Source organism: Odocoileus virginianus, chromosome 30, assembly GCF_023699985.2.
Source record: "Odocoileus virginianus isolate 20LAN1187 ecotype Illinois chromosome 30, Ovbor_1.2, whole genome shotgun sequence".
NCBI lineage: Eukaryota > Metazoa > Chordata > Mammalia > Artiodactyla > Cervidae > Odocoileus > Odocoileus virginianus.
The window spans coordinates 17589922-17613152 of NC_069703.1; the positions used below are offsets into that span (position 1 = coordinate 17589922).

Here is a 23231-nt window from a genome sequence, read left to right on the forward strand (position 1 = left end):
AGGAGTCCGGCTGGCTATGGTCCATGGGGTCACAAAGAGACAGATACTGCTTAGCGACCAAACAGTAACAACAGCTGGATTCATACATGATCTGTCTGTAATATGAGGATCTTTTCAATCTATGATATCAGATACTCTTGAGTTATCCTGAATAATGCTGTTAATTAATATGTTGATCCAAGACTGTAAATGGTTTTACTGAAGCACAAAAGAACAGGTTAATACTGTTACCATTCTTAATGCATTTTCTTAAGATCTGGCTTCTAGAAAAAATGCTATGCTATTCCACAGAAGCTCATACATATAAACTATAGTGAAGTGTTCATATCTTTATAGTGGCATCCATAAGAATAGATATTATTTCAAAAAATTTTAGAATATCTGGTTGTTGAAATATTGCTTCAACAGTAGATAAGAGAATCCAATAATAATCTTTGCTCCTAGAAAAACTATTGTTTTGTATGCACATATATGTGTTCTTGCGTGTATGTGTGTGTGCATGTCCAGTCGCTCAGTTATATCCAATTCTGTAATCCCACAAACCATAGCCTGCCAGGCTCCTCTTTCCATGGGGTTTTTACAGGCAAGAATACTGGAGTCAGTTGCCATTTCTTACTCCAGGGGATCTTCCTGACCCAGGGATTGAACACTTATTTCCTGCATCTCCTTCAATGGAAGGTGGATTGTTTACCACTGTGCCACTGAGGAAGACTTTTATATGTGTACATCTATATACTAATTAAAACAGTTGAACATCCCATTCTATGCCAAACATTCTACTAGGTATATTTTATATATGTTTCCTAAGTTAAATAGGCCTATTTAAATTTAATAGTATAATTAAATTATAATTTGATTGTAAGATAATATATTCTTATAATTGTAGAGAAAATTACATATACTATTCAAAGTAATTATTAATATTTGTTTTGAATGTATATTTAAAAGAGTAGTTTTAAAACTTTGAGCTTGTAGAAGTGACTTAGTTCATGTGTTTTGCTGTGCTTAGTTGCTCAGTCCGACTCTTTGAGACCCCGTGGCCTGTAGCCTGCCAGGCTCCTCTGTCCATGGGGATTCTCCAGGCAGGAATACTGGAGTGGTTTACCATGCCCTCCTTGAGGAGATCTTCCCAAATCGAATCCAGGTCTCCTGTATTGTAGGCAGATTCTTTACCATCTGAGCCACCAGGGGACTTAGTTCATAGTTAAGGTTTATGATAAAGTAAATGGTTTAAAAAGACAGAGATGTAACTCATTGAAATATATATATTACCATATGTAAAATAGATGGTGAGTGCGAATTCAATGTGTGAAGCAGGGCATTCAAACCTAGTGCTCTGAGACAACCTAGAGAGATAGGGTAGGGAGGAGGATGGGAGGGGGATCCAGAATGAGGGGAGACACATGTATACCTATGGCCAATTCGTATTAATGTATGGCAAAACCATCACAATATTGTAAAGTAATTATCCTCCAGTTAAAATAATTTTTTAAAAAGCAATTGCTTTAGTTGATAGTGAGCTGAAAAGATGGCAGGGTAAATGAACACAGCAGGAATGTGTGGTACTGCACACATCACCTCTTAGAAGTTTGGACCTGACTACACACATCATCAGTATATTTGGCTATGACATCCCAAGCCCAGAATTTTACCACTTTCCTATCTGATGGTGTTTAGTACCTCTTGTAAGCACATTTTCAGTTTTCTGGGATACTTTATAATGCAAGCAAAGTTGTGATCGAAAGCCCTGGATTTTGAAAAATGCAAGAAAGTAGGTGGTCAGTTTATATCACAGTATCATTATTTGCCAGATAGCTACAATATTGATATTTAACTGTACCTAAAGCGTAAAGGAATAGTTAATTGTGCTTTCCTATTCCATTCATATCTCCTCAAAGAACCGTAGGAATATTTATAATTTATTTTCATCACTCTTTCCTAATTTAGAAATTAGGAAACATTAAATGTGAAGTATATGTAGTAGATAGTTGCCAAGGATAAATCCCCAGGAAATCATGTCTCCCAGTATTCACACCGTTGTTTAGACCCTCCTGCAATGGATCTGGGTTAACCCTATGTGACCAATGGAATGCAGCTACATTGATAATACATGACTTCTAATACTAGGTCATAAAAAGGATGACAATTTCTGGAAGTGTCTCCTGAACACTCTACTGGGGGTGACTGGCTACCATGTAACAATCTGACAATCATTAATACTATCCCACGAGGAGCCTCACTGTGTGGAGAAGCCACACAGAGAAAAAAGATAAAGAGGCTTGGCTAGCTGTTCAGCCATCCCATCTGAAGCACCAAACGTGACTGAAGAAGCAGTCTTGAATATTAAACCTGTCAAGACCTCAAATGACTTAAACACTGTCTGATTATAACTGCAAGAGATGCACCACGTAAGAAGCATCCACCTGAGCCCAGTCAACCTTTAGCAATAATAATACATGGTTGTTTTAAGCCAGTAAATTTAGAGGGTTTCATTAACACAAGGGAGAAGGCAATGGCAACCCACTCCAGTATTCTTGCCTTGAGATCCCAGGGATGGGGGAGCCTGGTGGGCTGCCGTCTATGGGGTCGCACAGAGTCAGACACGACTGAAGTGACTTAGCAGCAGCATTAACACAAGAGATAACTATGAGTATATACAAAGTATTGGGTTAGCATTTGTGAGAAAGAGAGTCAACCTCTATTTTTATTACTTCGCCCTAAAGCAGCATTCTTTCATTATGGTCATTTCCAAAGGCAGGGTATTCACTATTCATGAAGTGACCCTCTTCATTTCAGAGTAGAATGTCAACATCATCTTTATTCTATAGTAACTGTTACCCAGGCCCCTGTAGGTTTCTCTCTAAGATCCATAGAATGTGCCTACTACTTCTTTTTACTAAAGCTCTTCAAATATTTAAATGTATGCTCCTTTATATGTGCATGTATATTATTTAAGCTTTATCTTTCAGCTTCTTCCTTAAGTCCCTTCAACTCTCTGGAGCCCCTTTAGGACACTCAAACAAAAATACTGTTCGCTTGACAAGTACAAGCACATAATACGAGAACACTAATGTTCCAAATCAGTTACTCTGATTGCTTTGTTTTGGGATTGTAGTGTAACATTTTTTTTTCCTGTAATTGGCTAGATAGTCATTAAAGTTTTAGTATGTTGCAGACAGCTTTATATCATTTAAATTTTGGAATTTCTCTATATTATTTTCTTTGAGCAAGGGAAATATTAATTGTTTTCTTAGGTTTTAAATATTATTATTGTTGTTATATGTAGATACTCTTTTAACTTTAAAGTTCTAATATTATCCCAGGAGAAAAAATATGCTTTCTTTTAGAATTAATTCCCTGGAACTAATTTGCAGTTTATTTTTAGTCCAGTTTTTCTAATTATATGAAAATTGCCTCATGATTTTAAAATTAGTTCTTGAATTTTTTTTTACAGAAAATATATACATCTTAGTTCTTTATAAAAATAGTATTCATTTTAAAATTACATTTTAAATATTAATTTTATGATATTCTTAATTTAGATAAAGAAATTTGGGGTTTTCAAATTCTCTTTTTAAAACAGAAAAAATTAATATAAAAATTAAGTGTTAAGGGACAATTATTTTTCTCCATATCAAAACTATCACATGATTAGTTTGACATAAAAGTGATTTTTTTGTTACAAAAGTGATAAATTTCCAGTCTTGTGATATATTTCCAATGAAAATATTTAAACACTGTGCCTTAAATAGGAAGCCAATACAGTTTGATTTATGTTTAATATCAAATAAATAATAACTCCTGATAAACTATTTGACCTAGATTCTTCTAAATGATAAATTAGAGATTCAAGCTCTAATTTTTTTGTACCTAATGTGCTGCATCTCTATATAAGTAACTGATGCCCCTCCTCCATTCTTGGTGAAGAGTTCTATATGATTTTGTGATGCAGTAAAATAAAAGCACAGTTGACTAAGAATCTGGTGAGAACTTTTGGTTTTACTAAAATAAGTTTATAGGTTTTGAGGACAATCCCTTAGGGGCCTATGTCTTTGTAAAACAAAGCATTTTTGTTTTGTATCTTTCTCTCCTTTATTTTAAATCATTCATTTTCCCTATAGTTAAAAATATTGAGGAAAATTAATAAGTTATATCTTAATCTAATCAATAATTTCTCATAATAATTTAATACATTATCTTTTAATAGTGGGCTTCCCCGATGGTTCAAGCAGTAAAGAATCCTCATGCAGTACGGGAGACACAGGAGATTCAGGTGTTGTCCCTGGGTTGAGAAGATACCCTGGAGTAGGAAATGGCAACCCACTCCAGTACTCTTGCCTGGGAAATCCCATGGACAGAGGAAGCTGGCTGGCTACAGTCCACGGGGTCGCCAAGAGTCAGACAACTGATCACCCATGCACAGGATAAGTAAAACAACAAATTTAATATTCAGGTAACATCTACTCATAGAAAATTGTTATAAATTAACATAAGCATCTAATAAAGACACTTAAGATAGATTTTAAATGCTAAATATTTTTAAGACTTTATCTTTTAGAGTAGTTTTCTGTTAAAGTGTCTGCCTACAATGCGGGACATGGGTTCAATCCCTGGGACAGGAAGATCCCCTGGAGAAGGAAATGGCAACCCATTCCAGTACACTTTCCTGGAAAATCCCATGGATGGAGAAGCCTGGTAGGCTACAGTCCATGGGGTCACAAAGAGTCGGACATGACAGAGCAACTTCACTTTCACTTTCAGTTCAGTTCAGTTCATTTCAGTCACTCAGTTGTGTCCAACTCTTTGCGACCCCATGAATCGCAGCACGCCCTGCCTCCCTGTCCATCACCAACTCCCGGAATTTACTCAAACTCATGTCCATCGAGTCGGTGATGCCATCCAGACATCTCATCCTCTGTCGTCCTCTTCTCCTCCTGCCCCCAATCCCTCCCAGCATCAGGGTCTTTTCCAATGAGTCAGCTCTTCCAATGAGGTGGCCAAATTATTAGAGTTTCAGCTTCAGCATCAGTCCTTCCAATGAACACCCAGGACTGATCTCCTTTAGGATGGACTGGTTGGGGTAGTTTTTGGTACACAGAAATATTGAGAGGAAGATACACAGACTTCCCAAGCTTTCGCTTTCTCCACACATGCATAGCCTCCTCCGTTATCATTTCCCGCCAGAGTGCTGCATTTGTTACAACTGATGAACCTACATTGACTCATTATAATTATCAAAGTCCATAGTTTATCTTTGGTTCATCTTGGTTTTATACATTTCAGAGGTTAAACAAATGTATAATGACATATATCCATCATTATTGTATCACACAGAATATTTTAACCACCTTAAAAATTCTCTGTGTATCATCTATTCATCTTTCCCTAAACCTGCCCCCAACTTCAGGCAACCAATAATCATTTTACTCTCTCTATAATTTTGCCTTTTCCAGAATGTCAGTTGCATTCATATAGTCTATAGCTTTTTCAGACGAGTGGCTTCTTTAACTTATTAATATGCATTTGTTTTCTGCATGTCTTTTCTTTAATTGATAGCTTATTTATTTTTACTGCTGAGTAATATTCCATTATCTGGATGTACAACAGTCTATTTATCCATTCACTTACTGGAGGACATCTTGATTGCTTCCAAGTTTTGGCAGTTATGAACAAAGCTACTGCAGGCATCCCTGTACAGGTTTTTGTGTAGACATAAGTTTTCAGCTCCTTTGGGTAAATGGTTACCCAAATGTTCAAGGAACATGATGGCTGGATTGCTTGATTAGACTATGTTAAGTTTTGTAAGAATGTGCCAAAATATTTTCCAAAGTGACTGTACTATATTGCATTCCACTGGCATATTAGTCAGAGTTCCTGTTGCTTCACGAACTCCCAGCTTTTGTTGTTTTAGCACTCTAAGTTTGGTGTTTTTAATCAGTGTGTAATAGTACCTCATTGTTGCTTTAATTTGCATTTGCCTGATGACAAATGATGTGGAGCTTTTTTCCTATTTTGATTTCTACTCTATATATCTCATTTTGTATGGGGTTTGTTAAGGTCTTTGGTCATTTTTAAAATTGGATTGTTGGATTTATCACTGTCAAGTTTTAAGAGTTCTTTGTATATATTGGATAATAGTCTTTATTCAAATGTGTGTTTTTCAGTTACTTTTTGCTAGTCTGTGGCTTGTCATTGCATTCTCTCCACATTGTCTTTGGCAGAACTGAAGCTTTTAAATTTAATGGTATCTAACATCAGTTTCTTTTCTTTTATGAGTCATGTCTTTGCTATTATACATAAAAAGGTATCATACCCCTGGTCATCTATATTTTCTTCTATGTTATTTTTTAAGACTTTTATAGTTTTACATTTTATGTTAGGTATGTGATGCATTTTGAATTAAGTTTTCTGAGGGGTGCAATATCTGTGTATAGATTGATTTTGGTGGATGTTCAGTTGTTTTACCACCATTTATTGAAAAGACTATATTTGCTTCACGGTATTGCCTTTGTTGCTTTGTCAAAGATCAGTTGACTATATTCACATGGGTGTATTTCTGGGCTCATTATGTGTCCCACTGATTTATTTCTGTATTCTTTGTGAATACTATGGGCTTCCCTGGTGGCTCAGATAGTTAAGAATCTGCCTGCAATGCAAGAGACCCAGGTTTGATCCCTGGGTTTGGAAAGATCCCCTGGATAAGGGAATGGTAACCCACTCCAGTTTTCTTGCCTGGAGAGTCCCATGGGCTAAGGAGTGGGGTAGGCTACAGCCCATGGGGTCACAGAGAGTCAGACACAACTGAGCGACTAACATTTGTGAATGCTATAATCTCTTGTGGAGTTTGTTTACCAGTGAGAAGGGTTGGTTAAACATGAAACGGTGTAAAGAGGAGATGAATGGAGAGAGTAGGGGCCCGCATCTTGAATGGTCATCTACCTGGGCAGGACATCATGCACACTGAGTTTGTTAGCTTGAAGTTGCCCAGAAAGCATCAGTACCAGAAGCCCTTCCTTGATGGGGGTCAGGGAGAAAACGAGAGATTTTAAGTCTTCTGAGAAGTCTGAATAGACTGTATTTCCACAGTCATAGCCTGTGACAGAGGGGGAGACTTCAAATATATCCTAATTCTGTCACGCACACATGAATTCCTTGAGAACTGTTTACACAGACTTGCAGAATACATTAGGGGCCAGATCTTTGTGAGGCTCAGAGGTATAGTCCCAGTAGTTATAAACTTGTTTTTAGGAGCAAAAAGTAGGTCATAGATCAAATTAGTTATTGGAAAACCAGAGCTTTAACTGTGAGCACCATTCCAGTGCTTGTGGCCTGATCTTGGTGTTATGAATGCTTAGCACAACACCTGATGTTTTAGACAATATCACTTGACTTTTTTCCCACACCACAGCACTATGATAAAATATTTGTATGGCCCACTGAGGTAAACAAAGATTTTTAGTGATGAAAGAAACAAGACTTTAGGTTCTTGGCATCCCTATACCTCTCTGAGGGGCTAAAAAAATCAATATTGAGACAGGGTGCTCAGGGCTGGTGCACTGGGATGACCTTGAGGGATGGGATGGGGAGGGAGTAAGGAGGGAGGCTCAGGATGGGGAACACATGTACTGCCAAAGCTGATTCATGTCAATGTATGGCAAAACCCACTACAATATTGTAAAGTAACTAGCCTCCGTTTAAAATAAATAAATTTTAGAAAATGAATTAATATTTTAGGTATGATCATAACCCATTTATGACAAACCAATTGGAAAGCTCTCTTTTTGAGGAGCACAAATATGAGTTAGAGGTAATATTTCAACTGTTCAGGGTGCTTGTTGTTTTAGGGAAAGGAACATACCTGTGTCACACAATGATTTACCAAGATGACAAGAGGCCATAATTGCCAGGAGAAGGATGTTAATATGATTATTAAGGGGAGGGAAAAATATCCCCATATATTTATATAGTCCTTAGATGATAATTCTTTTTTCTCTACTCAAGTTCTTAGAACTGTAAGTTATATAGAGCCCATGAATATCATGTCCTCGGCATTTCTGACTTGAAGTCAAAGCTGTTGTAAATGTCAGGAACTTCTGACAGCTGCTTAGTAACTTTTACCTCAACATATTCCCATAATTTGCTTTCATAGTAGCTCATATTAGAAGACAATATATATCTAAGAAATTACAGTTGTGCAATGTATACTACACAGTGAAATAGATATTTTTTTCTCCTTTTTGAACTGTAGAATTCTCAGTGTGACATGGTCATATACAAATATTGAATGGGTATAGCTGGCTTTACTAAAAAGTATATACTTGCTGACATATACATAAATTAATTTTGGTAAATCATGACAGTATCTGTTTGTAATTAAATAGGTCTAGTTTTTATAATAGAAAATAATATACAATATTCTCAATACAGACTATTCAGGAATTATAGGAAATATAGAAAATAATAATGAATAAACTAAAAGTCATGTGTAATCCTACTATTCTATCAATAGTTTGATAATAGTCTCAAATATTGTCATTTGAGAGAATAGATTTTATTTTGTTGACAATACACAGTTAATAAAAAAAAACAGTTGACAAAAAATACAAAAGTAACATACAATTATGCATTTGCTTGTTTGGGCTTTTCAAATATGAGATCCTATTATGCATAATTTAGATACTTGCTTTTTCAGTTACCATGTTTTCACACGAATGGAAATATAGCTGATTATCATTTATCACTTTTCATACATCACAGGCATATAGCTGATAAGTCAAAAATTATCATTACCATCTTTTTAAATTCCATATATATGTATTAGTATACTGTATTGGTGGTTATCTTTCTGGCTTACTTCACTCTGTATAATGGGCTCCAGTTTCATCCATCTCATTAGAACTGATTCAAGTGAATTCTTTTTAATGGCTGAGTAACATTCCATAGTGTATATGTACCACAGCTTCCTCATCCATTCGTCTGTTGATGGGCATCTAGGTTGCTTCCATGTCCTGGCTATTATAAACAGTGCTGCAATGAACATTGGGGTACACATGTGTCTTTCAGATCTGGTTTCCTCAGTATGTATACCTAGGAGTTGGATTGCTGGGTCATATGGCAGTTCTATTTCCAGTTTTTTAAGGAAACTCCACACTGTTCCCCATAGTGGCTGTACTAGTTTGCATTCCCACCAACAGTGTAAGAGGGTTCCCTTTCTCCACACCCTCTCCAGCATTTATTGCTTGTAGACTTTTGGATAGCAGCCCTTCTGACTGGCGAGTAATGGTACCTCTATGCAGTTTGATTTGCATTTCTCTGATAATGAGTGATGTTGAGCATCTTTTCATGTGTTTGTTAGCCATCTGTATGTCTTCTTTGTAGAAATGTCTGTTTAGATCTTTGGCCCATTTTTTTGATTGGGTCATTTATTTTTCTGGAATTGAGCTTCAGGAGTTGCTTGTATATTTTTGAGATTAATCCTTGGTCTGTTTCTTCATTTGCTATTATTTTCTCCCATTCTGAAGGCTGTCTTTTCACCTGGCTTATAGTTTCCTTTGTTGTGCAAAAGCTTTTAAGTTTACGTAGGTCCCATTTGTTTATTTTTGCTTTCATTTCCAATATTCTGGGAGGTGGGTCATAGAGGATCTTGCTGTGATTTATGTCAGAGAGTGTTTTGCGTATGTTCTCCTCTAGGAGTTTTACAGTTTCTGGTCTTACATTTAGATCTTTAATCCATTTTGAGTTTATTTTTGTGTATGGTGTTAGAAAGTGTTCTAGTTTCATTCTTTTACAAGTGGTTGACCAGTTTTCCCAGCACCACTTGTTAAAGAGGTTGTCTTTTTTCCATTGTATATTCTTGCCTCCTTTGTCAAAGATAAGGTGTCCATAGGTTTGTGGATTTATCTCTGGGCTTTCTATTTTGTTCCATTGATCTATATTTCTGTCTTTGTGCCAGTACCATACTGTCTTGATGACTGTGGCTTTGCAGTATAGTCTGAAGTCAGGCAGGTTTATTCCTCCAGTTCCATTCTTCTTTCTCAAGATCACTTTGGCTATTCGAGGTTTTTTGTATTTCCATACAAATTGTGAAATTATTTGTTCTAGTTCTGTGAAGAATACCGTTGGTAGCTTGATAGGGATTGCTTTGAATTTATAGATTGCTTTGGATGGTATACTCATTTTCACATTATTGATTCTTCTAAACCATGAACAAGGTATATTTCTCTATCTATTTGTGTCCTCTTTCACTTCTTTCATCAGTGTTTTATAGTTTTCTATGTATAGGTCTTTTGTTTCTTTAGGTAGATATACTCCTAACTATTTTATTCTTTTTGTTGCAGTGGTGAATGGTATTGTTTCCTTAATTTCTCTTTCTGTTCTCTCATTGTTAGTGTATAGGAATGCAAGGGACTTCCGTGTGTTAATTTTATATCCTGCAACTTTACTATATTCCTTGATTAGCTCTAGTAATTTTATGGTAGAGTCTTTAGGGTTTTCTATGTAGAGGATCATGTTGTTTGAGAACAGTGAGAGTTTCACTTCTTCTTTTCCTATCTGGATTCCTTTTATTTCTTTTTCTGCTCTGATTGCTGTGGCCAAGACTTCCAAAACTATGTTGAATAGTAGTGGTGAGAGTGGGCACCCTTGTCTTGTTCCTGATTTTAGGGGAAATGCTTTCAATTTTTCACCATTGAGGATAATGTTTGCTGTGGGTTTGTCATATATAGCTTTTATTATGTTAAGGTATGTTCCTTCTATTCCTGCTTTCTGGAGAGTTTTTATCATAAATAGATGTTGAATTTTGTCAAAAACTTTTCTGCATCTATTGAGATAATCATACAGTTTTTATCTTTCAATTTGTTAATGTGGTGTATTACATTGATTGATTTGTGGATATTAAAGAATTCTTGCATTCCTGGGATAAAGCACACTTGGTCATGATGTATGATCTTTTTAATATGTTGTTGGATTCTGTTTGCTAGAATTTTGTTAAGGATTTTTGCATCAATGTTCATCAGTGATGTTGGCCTCTAGTTTTCTTTTTTTGTGGCATCTTTGTCTGGTTTTGGAATTAGGGTGATGGTGGCCTCATAGAATGAGTTTGGAAGTTTACCTTCTACAATTTTCTGGAAGAGTTTGAGTAAGCTAGGTGATAGCTCTTCTCTAAATTTTTGGTAGAATTCAGCTGTGAAGCCATCTGGTCCTGGCCTTTTGTTTGCTGGAAGATTTCTGATTACAGTTTCAATTGCCGTGCTTAAGATCTTCTATTTCTTTCTGGTTCAGTGTTGGAAAGTTATAATTTTCTAAGAATTTGTCCATTTCTTCCAAGTTGTCCATTTTATTGGCATAGAGCTGCTGGTAGTAGTCTCTTATGATCCTTTGTATTTCAGTGTTGTCTGTTTTGATCTCTCCATTTTCATTTCTAATTTTGTTGATTTTATTCTTCTCCCTTTGTTTCTTAATGAGTCTTGCTAACAGTCTGTAAATTTTGTTTATCTTTTCAAAAAACCAGCTTTTAGCTTTGTTGATTTTTGCTATGGTCTCTTTAGTTTCTTTTGCATTTATTTCTGCCCTAATTTTTAAGATCTCTTTCCTTCTACTAACCCTGGAGTTCTTCATTTCTTCCTTCTCTAGTTGCTTTAGATGTAGAGTTAGGTTATTTATTTGACTTTTTTCTTGTTTCTTGAGGTAAGCCTCTAATGCTATGAATCTTCCCCTTAGCATTGCTTTTACAGTGTCCCATAGGTATTGGGTTTTTGTGTTTTCATTTTCATTCATTTTTATGCATATTTTGATTTCTTTTTTGATTTCTTCTATGATTTGTTGGTTATTCAGAAGTGTGTTATTTAGCCTCCATAATTTTGAATTTTTTAATAGTTTTTTTTCCTATAATTGAGATCTAATCTTACTGCATTGTGCTCAGAAAAGATGACTAGAATGATTTCAATTTTTTTGAATTTACCAAGGCTAGATTTGTGGCCCAGGGTGGGATCTATTCTGGAGAAGGTTCTGTGTACACTTGAGAAAAAGGTGAAATTGCTTGTTTTGGGGTGAAATGACCTATAGATATCAATTAGGTCTAGCTGGTCCATTGTGTCATTTAAAGTTTGTGTTTCCTTGTTAATTTTCTGTTTAGTTGATCTATCCATAGGTGTGAGTGGGGTATTAAAGTCTCCCACTATTATTGTGTTATTGTTAATTTCCCCTTTCATACTTGTTAGCATTTGCCTTACGTATTGTGGTGCTCCTATGTGGGGTGCATATATATTTATAATTGTTATATCTTCTTCTTGGAATAATCCTTTGATCATTATGTAGTGTCCTTCTTTGTCTCTTTTCACAGCCTTTATTTTAAAGTCTATTTTATCTGATATGAGTATTGCGACTCTTGCTTTCTTTTGGTCTCCGTTTGCGTGAAATATTTTTTTCAGCCCTTCACTTTCAGTCTGTATGTGTCCCTTGTTTTGAGGTGAGTCTCTTGTAGACAGCATATATAAGGATCTTACTTTTGTATCCATTCAGTCAGTCTTTGTCTTTTGGTTGGGGCATTCAACCCATTTACATTTAAGGTAATTATTGATAGGTATGGTCCCGTTGCCATTTATTTTGTTTTGGGTTTGCGTTTATACAACCTTTCTGTGTTTCCTGTCTAGAGAAGATCCTTTAGAATTTGTTGAAGAGCTGGTTTGGTGGTGCTGAATTCTCTCAGCTTTTGCTTGTCTGTGAAGCTTTTGAATTCTCCTTCATATCTGAATGAGATCCTTGCTGGGTACAGTAATCTGGATTGTAGGTTATTCTCTTTCATTACTTTAAGTATGTCCTGCCATTCCCTTCTGGCCTGAAGAGTTTCTATTGGTAGATCAGCTGTTATCCTTATGGGAATCCCGTTGTGTGTTATTTGTTGTTTCTCCCTTGCTGCTTTTAATATCCCTTCTTTGTGTTTGATCTTTGTTAATTTGATTAATATGTGTCTTGGGGTGTTTCGCCTTGGGTTTATCCTCTTTGGGACTCTCTGGGTTTCTTGGACTTGTGTAACTATTTCCTTCCCCATTTTAGGGAAGTTTTCAGCTATTATCTCCTCGAGTGTTTTCTCATGGCCTTTGTTTTTGTCTTCTTCTTCTGGGACTCCTATGATTCGAATGTTGGGACATTTCACATTGTCCCAGTGGTCCCTGAGGTTGTCCTCATTTCTTTGGATTCTTTTTTCCTCTCTGCTTCATTTATTTCCACCATTTTATCTTCTACCTCACTTATCCTGTCTCCTGCCACCATTATTCTACTGTTGGTTCCCTCCAGTGTTTTTTATCTCATTTATTGCATTATTCATTTTTAATTGACTCTTTTTTATTTCTTCTAGGTCCTTGTTGAACATTTCTTGCATCTTCTCAATCCTTGTCCCCAGGCTATTTATCTGTAACCCCATTTTGTTTTCAAGATTTTGAATCATTTTTATTATCATTATTCTAAATTCTTTTTCAGGTAGATTCCCTATCTCCTCCTCTTTTGTTTGGCTTGGTGGGCATTTTTCATGTTCCTTTACCTGCTGGGTATTTCTCTGCCTTTTCATCTTTAGATTACTGTGTTTGGAGTGGCCTTTCTGTTTTCTGGTGGTCTGTGGTTCCTTTTTATTGTGGAGGTTTCACCCAGTGGGTGGGGTTGGATGATTGATTTGTCAAGGTTTCCTGGTTAGGGAAGCTTGCATCAGTGTTCTGGTGAGTGGAACTGGATTTCTTCTCTCTGGAGTGCAATGGGGTGTCCAGTAGTGAGTTTTGAGATGGCTCTATGTATTTGGTGTGACTTTGGGCAACCTGTATGTTGATGCTCAGGGCTATGTTCCTGCATTGCTGGAGAGTTTGCGTGGTATGTCTTGCTCTGGAACTTATTGGCTCTTGGGTGCTGGTTGGTTTCAGTGTAGGTATGGAGGCTTTTGGATGATCTCTTATTACTTAATGTTCTGTGTAGTCAGGAGTTTTCTGTTCTCATGTTTTGGGCTTAAGTCTCCTGCCTCTGGATTTCAGTCTAATAAGCCTCAAGACTTCTTCAGCTATATAGTCCTGATAATACAACTTCTAGGTTAATGGTGAAAAGAGTCTCCACAGTGAGGGACACCCAGAGAGGCTCACAAAGTTACATGAAGAAGAGGGGAGGGAGGAGGGAGATAGAGATGAGCAGGAGGAGAAAAAGGGGGACTCAAGAGGAGAGAGACAGATCTATGCAGTACTGTGTTCCCTAAGTGTTCTCCGTAGCCCAGAACACCCGCAGAGATTTGCAGAGTTGGATCGAGTAGAGAAGCAGGGGAGGAAATAGAGGTTATCTAGGGGAGAAAAAGGAGCGTCAAATGGGAGAGAGAGTAATCATCACACTTCTGAGTAAAAATGGGCACTGGATATTGGATTCTTACATGTCCAAAATTGATATCAAATACTGAAAAACAAAGATTAAAAATCTAGAGTAGAGGTTAGACTCTTAAAAATACAATATTGAAAACAAAAGCAAAAACACAAAAAACTTAAGAAATATATATGAAGTTCGCTTTACAAGTACGGTCTTTTTTTTTTCCTCAAGGTTATAGTGAAATGAAAATGAAAATTAAGGAGTAATAGAGGAGTAATAGAGGACTTTAAAAGAAAATAAAAGAAAAAATAAAAAAAGAAAAAAAATTTTAATTAAAAAAATAGTAAAAATATATGAAAATGAAAATTAAGGAGTAATAGAGGAGTAATAGAGGACTTTAAAGGAAAACAAAAGAAAATGAAAATTAAGGGGTAATAGAGAAGTAATAGGGAATTTTAAAAGAAAATAAAAGAGAAAAAATAAAAATAAAATAAAAGAAAAAAAGAAAAAAAAATTTTTTTAATTAAAAAAAATAGTAAAAATAAATCTAGGAATTCCTATGGAGCTGTTGTGGTCAGTGTGGGTTCGATTCAGTTTCAGATAGCTCCTCGTTCCAGCTTACACTTCTTGATATCTATAGGCCCCTTCCGGTGTAGTTGGTGTTACCTACAGGGATTTTAATCTGTTGCACCGGTTACTTGTGAAGCGGTTCCCTTTGTTATTTGGCTTCTGTTTGCCGGTCTCTTCAGTGTCTAACTTCCTCCCTGACACAGGCAGGCGGAGGTAGTCTCTGGTTTAGGTTCGCTTGTTCAGTTGTGCTGCGGGGAGGGAGGGGCCCTGAAGACAAATGTCACTGGCGTGTGTGGGGAGCACTCGCAGTGTTCCGGCCACACTGGGTTTGCCCCCGCTCGTGGCGTGTGTACTTTCCCCGTCTACACTGCTCAGGCTCCCGGCTGCTCTATATGGAGCGGGCCCTGCAGGGTGTACGGTTCCAGTTTTGGGGTACTCCACAAAAGCGCGGACTCAGTTGGGCCTGCGTTTTGTGCCTTCCCCGCCCGAGCAGCTCAGGCAGCCAGGAGCTTGAAAGGCGCGCTCTCCCCGGGTGCGGTGCGCCTTCTCCCCTCCGCGGTCCCTGCCTCAGTTTCCATGCGCTCCAGTCCAGTGCGCCTTGTGTGTGTTCTGGGGAGCTGGTCTCTAGCCGCGACCCTCCTGGCAGATGTCAACCATCCAGAATCTCAGGAAGTCTTTGGTTAGAAACTGGGAGCCTGTTTGCCGTTTGGTAGGGGGGTGCCGTCTCTGGGTCCGAGTTTGCCCATTTCCCCTCCCCCCTGCCTCCTGCCTCCCTCGGGATATGGGCCAGTCCGCCACCGGCTAGCTCTTCTCTGGAATTGCTCAGTCCTTCCTTTGTTCTGTGAACCGGCCGGCAGTGTGTTAGCGCTTTTCGCAGGTTAATTTTCTCTCTCTCTCTCTTGCTATCCCACAGTTTAAGTTGCTATCTCACGTTAGCTCCCTCTGATTGCTCTCAGGGCTTTCAGGCTCTGTCCTTACCCTAAGCAATGCCGCATGCTCCTTTCCATTCAGCCCCCACTTGCTGGTGGCGGATGCGGGCGTCTGGGGTACTTTCCTGCTGGGAGTTGCTTTTAGGCATGTAATCTGTGGGTTTTCAATGTTTTGTCTTTTAGAAGAATGCATTAGAAAAGCAGACATGATAACATTTTTCAGCTTAAATTTTGATTTCTCAAATTTCTGTTAGTGTTCATGTTTATTTTAAATTATGAAAATAATTTTGGGAAAAAATTTACTAGAATGGGAAATATAGTTCTTGTGTGCATGCACATGCATTGTCAATTGTGTCTGACACTCTTGCAACCTTGTGGACTACCCTGCCAGGCTTCTCTGTCCCTGGAATTTTCTAGGCAAGAATACTAGAGTGGGTTGTCATTTCCTGCTCCAGGGGATCTTCCCAACCCAGGGATCGAACCTGAGTCTCCTGGGTCTCCTGCATTGACAGGCAGATTCTTTACTGCTGTGCCACCTGGGAAACCCATTATAGTTCTTACAGACATATGAAATGTAAGTTAAAATAATATTTTTTTTGTGGTTATAGTAACACAGAGGGACAATAATGTGAACTGATGACTTGCACAGTAATCTGTAAGTGCTATATTATGTTTTGTTTTTGCTAAAATTAGGTTATTTGATAATGCAGGCCTGACCTATCAACTGTTACTGAGCATAGATAAGAAGGCAGTAACAAAGATTTTAATATTTTTCCCTGTGTGCCAGGAACTAAATTATATCCTTAGTTTATATTGTCTCATTTTAATTTTGCAAACAATTTCTATTTTAGAAATAAACTCCTTTATAAAAAGTATAAAACTTAATTGGAAATACACACTCACATAAACAATAGCTCCTTTAGTATGATTATTTTATCTAACTATATTATATGATGTGCTTTTGTTCTTAGTCATGTTTGACTCTTTGTGACTCCAAGGGCTGTAACCTGTGAGGCTCCTCTGTCCATGGATTATCCCGGCAAGAATATGGGGATGAGTTGCCATTTCCTATTTCAGGGGTCACTGATCCAGGGATCAAACTCGAGTCACAGGGAGATTCTTTACCATTGAGTCACCTGGGATCCCATATTATATACTATTAGTATGTACATTTAGTTGGCTTCATAGACATTTTATAAATAAATGTGAGCTGCTAATTACCTTGTTAATTATAGATTACATTATTCACACACTATTAAGCATACATATACATATATGTATGCATGCAGTTTTATCTGTAGACATATGCATTTACATTTATCTATCTAGATATACATACAACTATGTCAAGAGCATCATGTTTTGTTGCAGGAAGTGGAGCCCCAAAGGGTATTCCAAGCTGATTTTAGGGGATTTCCTGGTGTGGTCCAAAGGGTTTCAGCAAGTGGTTAAGTGGATTTTTCCAGCTTTCCTCCTGGCTCTTTCTTTTAAATTTTCTGCTTTGCTCCACATATGGGATTTTCTGCTGTTAAATATTTTTGAGTGTTTTACTTGTTTGTGGGTTAAAAGCAAAGGGAAAAACAGATTGTATAAAAGGTCTAACGATTGCCCTGTGTTTACAGCTATCTTAAATTTTGCTTTTGAGAGGCAACTATTTTGAAAGATCTTATTTTGTGCTTCTTTTTGTAGTTTAAATTTCTGGTTCCTCTCTTGTCATAGTTGTATTGGTATCTTTATTTTCCTTGTAAATGAAATAAAATGTCTCCTAGTAGTTAATATGCTTAAACCTCTATGTTTAGACTCCCAAAGTGCAGTATGACTTGTGTCTTCCTTTGTAAAATCCACTATGTGAGATTCTCTTCATTCCTTTACCTCTCACTCTCACTTCCATTTCTTAAAATCTGTCAGCTGTGCTTCTACATTTTTAAAGATGGATAACATTTAATTAAATAACATTCTAATGTGCAACCAGTTTTAAAATCTTTTGTGTTCTCTCTTTGGGTTGTTTGTAATACAAATTGAAAGTGAAAAAGTGAAAGTGAAAGACAGTCAGTTGTATCTGACTTTTTGTGACCCCATATAGTCCACGGAATTCTCCAGGCCAGAATACTGGAATAGCCTTTTCCTTCTCCAGGGGATCTTCCCAACCCAGGGATGGAACCCAGGTCTTCTGCATTACAGGCAGATTATCAGCTGAGCCACAAGGGAAGCCCAAGAATACTGGAGTGGGAGCCCATCCCTTCTCCACAGAATCTCCCCGACCCAGGAATCAAAGCGGGATCTCTGGCATTGCAGGCAGATTCTTTACAAACTGAGCTATCAGGAAAGCCCATACAAATTGAACACTGGTAACTTCCTTCATTATTGTGGTGTAAATATTATTTCCTGTAAAGCCAAGTAGTATTCTGTGAATACATATTTTTCCTTTATATCCAAGCTTTCAGTTCAGTTCAGTTCAGTCAGTCAGTCATGTCCGACTCTTTGTGACCCCATGGACTGCAGCTCACCAGGCCTCCCTGTTCATCACCAACTCTTGGAGTTCACCCAGACCCATGTCCATTGAGTTGGTTATGCCATCCAACCATCTCATCCTCTGTTTTCCCTTTCTCCTCCTACCCTCAATCTTTTCCAGCATCAGGGTCTTTTCAAATGAGTCAGCTCTTCGCATCAGGTGGCCAAAGTACTGGAATTTCAGCTTCAGCATCAGTCCTTCCAATGAACACCTAGGACTGATCTCCTTTAGGATAGACTGGTTTGATCTCCTTGCTGTCCATGTGACTCTCAAGAGTCTCCCCAGCACCACAGTTCAAAAGCATCAATTCTTCTGCACTCAGCTCTCTTTATAGTCCAACTCTCACATCCATACATGACCACTGGGAAAACCATAGCGTTGACTAGATGGACCTTTGTCGGCAAAGTAATGTCTCTGATTTTTAATATGCTGCTTACGTTGGTCATAACTTTCCTTCCAAGGAGTAAGCGTCTTTTAATTTCATCACTGCAATCACCATCTGCAGTGATTTTGGAGCCCAGAAAAATAAAGTCAGCCATTGTTTCCACTGTTACCCCATCTATTTGCCATGAAGTGATGGGACCGGATGCCATGATCTTAGTTTTCTGAATGTTGAGCTTTAAGCTTTATGCAGGTAGTGTCATCTTCTTATCTGAGGTTATTGATATTTCTCCTGGCAATCTTGATTCCAGCTTGTGCTTCTTCCAGCCCAGCATTTTTCATGATGTACTCTGCATATAAGTTAAATAAGTAAGGTGACAGTATACAGCCTTGACATACTCCTTTTCCTTTTTGGGACCAGTCTTTTGTTCCATGTCCAGTTCTAACTGTTGCCTCCTGACCTGCATACAGGTTTCTCAAGAGGCAGGTCAGGTGGTCTGGCATGCCCATCTCTAAGAATTTTCCAGTTTTTGGTGATCCACACAGTCAAAGGCTTTGGCATAGTCAATAAAACAGAAATAGATGTTTTTCTTGAACTCTCTTGCTTTTTTGATGATCCAGAAGATGTTGGCAGTTTGATCTCTGGTTCCTCTGCCTTTTTAAAATCCAGCTTGAACATCTGGAAGTTCACGGTTCACATATTGCTGAAGCCTGGCTTGGAGAATTTTGAGCATTACTTCACTAGCGTGTGAGATGAGTGCAATCCAAGCTTTGGGCCTACTTAAAAGGGACTGTCCTCTACACAGGGTCCTGTTTGTACATACTCAATATTGAGCCATGTATTCATTTTCTTCATATTTGTAACAAGCGTTTTTTTTTTAAAGCAGATTTTCCAATCAAATCGTAATCACCCTCCTAGTTTCCTGTGGGAAGAAGAAATTTATGCTTATTTTCTGTATTTCTAATATATACCATGTCTATTGCCTGAAGTATATGGTATTCTTCTTTTGAATTTCACTGATTTCCTATTCTAATAAGAGTTGATTGCTTTAATATTTAGACGTTAACTTTCCTATGCAGGTTTTAATTTTATTTCTTTTTGCCTTTTTATTTCCTCATGTTCTGTTCCTTTTTTATGTCCTAAAGTTTTTTCCAAATCTCAAACATTTCATATTATATATTTAGAAATCCAATTCCTCCCTTCTCCTTCCACACTAGCCCCTTGCTTCAGCACTTTTCTGGAGATGTTCCTTACAAATCTGTCTGGAGTAGTTACTCTTTAGGTCTTGCACCAAAATATCATTCTGACATCTTCATCCGCTGCTTTCCTGGGTGGGTGATTTGTTTCCTTGTTACTCGGGTTTAGTTTCATTTTGCTAATGTACTTTCTTAAATCACTTCCTAAGAAAATGGGCGATTCATCTAATCTATATTTTGCCCAAGGATTAAATTCCAGATGGAAAAACATTTGACTCAGAACTTTAAATGAATTGATCTGTTTTGTTCTAGCATCCTACAATGCTAACAGGAAGTAAGTAATCCTTTTATAATTAGGGTGTTTTAAAAATTTCACTGTATAAATCTAGATGCTAGTTTTTTCTTTTTTTAACTCAGTATTAAGTAAGCTATTTGATTTTGGATCATGTACTGGGAAATATATTGTCTCTTTTTATCTGTTTTCTTTTTCTGAAACTCCTGACTATTTGTTGATCTATATTCATCTGTTTTATTTATATTTTCTCATTTTCCACATTTTCCTTTCTACTGAAAATTTTTATTTTGAGAATGATCTGTTTGATTTAAAATAGTTCTTTCTTGCTTTGTGATTTTTTATGGCCTCTTGTTCACACTTAATCCATCTTAATGGATATATATGATATGTAAAATAGATAGCCAGTGGGAAATTACGGTATGATGTGAGGAACTCAAACTACTGCTCTGTGACAACCTAGAGGGGTGGGCTGGGGTGGGAGGTGGAAGGGAGTTTCAAGATGGAGTGGACATATGTATACCTAGGGGTGATTCATGTGTATGGCATAAACCAACACAATATTGTAAAGCAATTAGCCCCAAATTAAAAATGAATCAGTTTTAGAAAATAGGAACTGGATTAAACTATTGGGTTGGACAAAGAGTTCATTGGGTTTTTTGGAAAAACTCAAATAATTTGTCTGAGTTACTTGAGAAATGTGTGACTTTTTCAATGAGCATGTCATTTAAAAACTGACCTAATTTATTAATGAAAGAACAAGAAGCTTTTCATCTCTCCTTTTCCATGGATGGTTTTTTCCTAACTAGTTCACAGTTTTTTGACTCAGTTGTTGTTCAGTTGCTCAGTTGTGTCCAACTCTTTGTGACCTCGTGGACTTCAGCCTTGACTCAGTAGTATAATACGATTTTACATTTCCTTTATCTGCTGAAGCAAGATAACCCAGTAGCAATCATCCAGGTAGATTTTCATTTCACCCAGACCTATAGTTTTAGACAAAGTAAATTTCCTAACTTCAGAGAACTTCACAACTATTCTCAATAAGAAACTCTTTAGGCAATGCCAGGAACCAACCCTATGAAAGAAATTCTGCTCTATTACTAAATAGCCTTAATTTCAGACTTCAGTGCCATAGATATGCTGCATGCATATCTTTCTATCATTGTATATTTTGAAATATATATATATAATGAAAAATCTTAATGAAATATGTTTTTTAAGGATAATAATTAGATTTTTTGGTATTATCTTTGGATTCTGGCACTACTCATTTATCTAGAATCTTACTGTATCTCTCTGCATCCTGTTTGTGACGCCAGTTGTCTTGCTTTTCACACTGTCCACACTATTTGCTGAACCCGGGGTAGGCAAGGCATGAGCTAAGAGGCTGGAAGAAGACAGGAGGAGTCACAGGAACTGCAGACACATTTATTCTCTTCTGGCTGGCACAGCAGCCGTAGGAGCAGATATAACCTAACACAACATAACGGCACACAACCTCTCTGCTGGCTGGCACAGCAGCCATAACAGCAGAGCTGTATTTGCTCCTCTCGTGGCTGACCCAATGGACATGGGTCATGTCCAAACAGCCATGAAGCAGCAGCAATGCCACCACTTTATAGGTGGCGCTCACATATCCCTGCAGCACAAAGTAGCTCATGAGCAAGCGAGTATCTCATGACACACATGGGCAGTACTATAAGTGATCTCAGCTGTTACATAAACCCTGTGACATGCATGAGCTGTGTTATAAATGATCTCAGCTGTTCCATAGTCATTATTTACAGAAGGTGGGGTGAAAGAGCCTGAACATGCCATCGTGGCTAATTTGTTCTCTGCCCATGCTTGCTCTTATTTTTAACCTATGTTTTGTCTTCTGTAATGGTGTAGGATTCCCTCAAATGGCCCCCAATTATTGATCGAAGTTAATTTTAAGAATGATTCAATATAAAATCTCAGTGGGATCTCCTCTTGCAATTATTTGGGTTTGTCCTCTGGCAAGCTTGGTGCCTGATGAGTTAATGGACAGCTGATCATTGCTCTAAGGCTTTTAAATAACAGAAGTCAGAGGGTTTTGCTCCAGGTGTCAACACTTAAACTAATTACTAATTGACTTAGTTTGTACTTTTCACAGCATTTTGATCAGTTTTTTAGCGGTAAGCATTCTTTCTCTGAGATCTAAATGCTTGGCTCCTTATGGGTCTATGCTGTGGGAGAACTGTGGTAAAGGTAAGGAGAGCAAGGAAAAGTGGGAGTGAAAGGGAGTCAGCTATTCTGGATGGATCCGTGAACGCTCTACTGTCAGTCCCTCTTATCACTGCTGCTTTAAATAAGGTTTTTCGGCTTTTCCCTGATCCCATTCTCTGTGAATATGCAGAGTGAGCCAACAGTTGTCTGTAAACTGTACTGCCTCCACAAATATTCTGGGCTGGAGTTCTCTTTCCTCACTTCCTTCATCAGTATTTTCTAGTCATTTTTTTCTCTTTTCTCAATATCCTATTTTGTTTTATCTTTGTGGATTATACCTTTTTGTTTTTCTTTATATTAAATATTTTAGCCACTGTCCTTTCTACTTGCCTTCTCAATCTACCACCATTTTCCTCTCTAATAAACTCACATCAGTATCAGTTCAGTCGCTCAGTCATGTCTGACTCTCTGCAACCGCATAGACTGCACTATGCCAGGCATCCTTGTCCATCACCAACTCCCAGAACTCATGTCCATTGAGTCGGTGATGCCATCCAACCATCTCATCCTCTGTCGTCTCCTTCTCTTACCTCCGTCAATCTTTTCCAGCATCAGCGTCTTTGGTGGCCAAAGTATTGGAGTTTCAGCTTTAACATTAGTCCTTCCAAAGAATATTCAGCACTGATTTCCTTTAGGATGGACTGGTTGGATCTCCTTGCAGTCCCAAGAGACTCTTCAAGAGTCTTTTCTAACACCACAGTTCAAAAGCATCAATTCTTCAGTGCTCAGCTTCCTTTATAGTCCAACTCTCACATTCATACATGACTACTGG

The 23231-nt window shown here is 37.6% G+C and overlaps 1 protein-coding gene across 2 annotated transcripts in view; it reads left to right on the top strand.

The window, feature by feature from the left end:
- SPAG16 (sperm associated antigen 16) overlaps positions 1–23231 on the top strand; it is a 968306-nt gene that overhangs the window by 92137 nt on the left and 852938 nt on the right. The gene's annotated exons all lie outside the window — the stretch shown is intronic.